The sequence below is a fragment of the Vigna umbellata genome, chromosome 5 (assembly GCF_029865625.1).
Source record: "Vigna umbellata cultivar VRB3 chromosome 5, Vumbellata_1.0, whole genome shotgun sequence".
Classification (NCBI taxonomy): domain Eukaryota; kingdom Viridiplantae; phylum Streptophyta; class Magnoliopsida; order Fabales; family Fabaceae; genus Vigna; species Vigna umbellata.
In genome coordinates, this window is record NC_142169.1 from 49,565,013 (window position 1) to 49,567,961 (window position 2,949).

At 28.7% G+C, this 2,949-nt stretch overlaps 1 pseudogene; it reads left to right on the plus strand.

The window, feature by feature from the left end:
* The first annotated feature begins 1,126 nt into the window (after window positions 1-1,126).
* LOC148198517 (uncharacterized) lies at window positions 1,127-2,575 on the plus strand (annotated as a pseudogene).
* Window positions 2,576-2,949: the final 374 nt, after the last annotated feature.

Sequence of the window (2,949 nt, forward strand, 5' to 3'; positions counted from 1 at the left end):
TTTTAATACACCTATCTATTTTAATACTCTATTTTCTAGGTTCTTACAAGCACAAACTTAATAAAGTTTGAATATTGACGTTGAAGGACATTCTAGTATAAAATATTGGTGAATTTCAAATGTGAATATATGGATGAATTAATCATTTTGGATAGTTCTAAAAATACATTTGAAATCAAAGTATAGAAATACAATCAATTTAGTTGTAAAAATATTGTGTTCCTTTGTTGATATTCTTAAAACCTGTTTTTTTTTATATATTTTTGTTCATAATAAAAAACTCCTCGTAAAGATTTTATTTTTATTTCTGAACAGAAAAAATATGATGACTTTCGTAAGGTAGAAAAAGCCACAATTGCAATTGAATGTTGTGGAATGAAGAAAGTTCATCTTGAAGACTTATCCAAGTCTAAAAAGTTTTTCCTTAAGAGACATTGTTGAATGGTTATCCTTAGGAATGTGGTGATCAATCAATGTCCCAAAATCAAGAAGTTTGGTTTGGGAATGACAAAAGAATCACAATTAAAATAGATACTAATAATAGATCCTCACATCAAGCTTGCTTATCTTTTTCAATTATTGGTTAGTTATCTCTCAAACATTATTTATCAAAATAGATAAAAAGAAGTTAATCTTCATTACTCTTAAATTAACTTAACAAATGTGTTCACAAGTTTTGCTAAAGTTAGTCCAAGAACTAACTTTCCATCATTAAGCAAAGTGGAGTTTAAGTTGTTACCAAAGTTGAGACAAATTATAATAATTATTCAGAATTCCTAAGTCTAAAATTTTTTATGATAGAAAAATGTTGGTTTAATGTCTCAATAGGTCCCTATTTTTGTTCAGAATTTGAAATAGGTCCCTTTATTTTTTGGCGTCTCAATTGGGTCCTTATTTTGGTTAATTTGATGCAAATAAATCCTTTCCGTCAATTTCATCAAAGTACGTTAATGAATGTGTGACGTGGCCTTACACGTGTCAATACTGTCCTCAGGCCACGTCACACATTCATTAACGCCGTTTAATGAAATTGATGGAAAGGATTTATTTGCATCAAATTAACAAAAATAAGGACCCAATTGAGACGCCAAAAAATAAAGGGACCTATTTCAAATTCTGAACAAAATTTACAATTGGATTCGCAGATCCACATGAAACACTCACAACTATGGAAAGTCTTTCTTTGAATTGAATGAGATTATGTTTGATTTTTATGAAAACTTGATTTGTGTCATCTCTACTAAGTCATTACAAGAGTTGAAGAACTTGAAGAAACTTATTGAGTTACTGTAAGGAACTGACAATAATATTCAACATTCATAAAGAAATATACAGTTATACAAAACTCTTACCACAACTATGTGAACTAGCTTTGAATGATCTTCTAAAGTTAACTTACATTATCAACAAAGAAATTTTTAGGTTCTATCTAAACCTAAACCTCCTACAAGCAATGTAAGTTTTAGTCTTCTACAAGTGCCTCGAAAACTAACATATATGAAAATCTATGATTGTGGGGGGTTGGATAAAATTATTATCATTAAAGAAGAAGAGAAAGAAGAGGAAGAGGAAGAGGAGGGAAGGAGAAAGAAATTCATGTTTCGTGAATTGAAGGTTGTTTTTCTTGAAAATCTATCAAAGCTTTTTGTTGCCTTTTCTTCTATATATGGATTTCCATCCTTACAAACATTATACACATCAATTTGTTCTACTATGAAGTCTTTTGTAAAAGATTCTAAAGCTCTTACAAAATCATCTACCATAAATTATTTCTTCCCAAATTTAGTAAGTTTCAATTACAAATTATTTATTAAGTGTATTTTGCACGAAAATCTCAATTTTTACTCTTCTTATCATTTGATAATGATAGCCAATATTTAATTTAATCACTTATTATATTAACAATGGAACGAATGTACAAAGTTATATAATATAAGTTAGTTCCATGGTACTATGAAAAATTGTCAACTTTTCTTAATTTAATTACATAATGTAGTTCGTTCTACTAGTTTGGAATTCATATATGAGCCATAAGCTTAAATTACCTCTTCTTTTTACCGTGTTTAGTGGAAAACTTGAAGGAACTTCATATTATAAATTTAGACTCAGAGAAGCTTTGACCAACAACAAAAAAATGTTGAGTGTTATATCCTTTGGTGTGATCTTGAAATTCAAGAACTTGAAAAAATTAACTTTGGACAAATGTGAAATGTTGATAGAGGTATTTGATCTTGAAAATGACAATCTTGATCATAACATTAGTGAAATACTTCCTCGACTAGAGGTGTTGTCATTGATTAACCTAATCAAATTGAAGTATGTTTGGAATAAGGAAACCTCAAGTTTTATTTTTTCCAAATTTGGTGTCACTTTACATTGTTTATTGTGGTAGCCTTCAAAGTTTATTCTCAATTTCTTCAATAAATCATATTGAGAAACTCAAAATACTCAATTTGTGTAAATGTAATAAAATAGAAGAGATTATGTCTAAAGATATATCTGAACATGAAAATGTGTCTATCATTTTTCCTGAACTAGAACGTCTTGTAATGAAGGATCTTCCAATACTGGTTAATTTCTATAGGAACAGAACTTTATATTGTCCTAAGTTTAACATAACGAAGGTGAGTAATATTCCAAAAATGGAAACCTTTTTTTGTAGGCACTCTTGTTGCACCAATTTAAGATTAATTTATATAACATTTGTTAAAAAAATATGGTTAGGAAGCTTGAACAACACATATCCCATATACATGACAATATGTTAACCCTCGACAAGTGTAACCGAATCGTATCAAGTAATAATAAATGGTAAGACCAAGTATCGTTTCTCAAAGGACTCACGACCTAAACAGTTGTATGATTTCTTGCTTAAATAAGATTTGTAAAACAAATTATTGTAGGTTTAAATGCAAATACCAAAAAGTAAATATGAATGCATGTATTGAT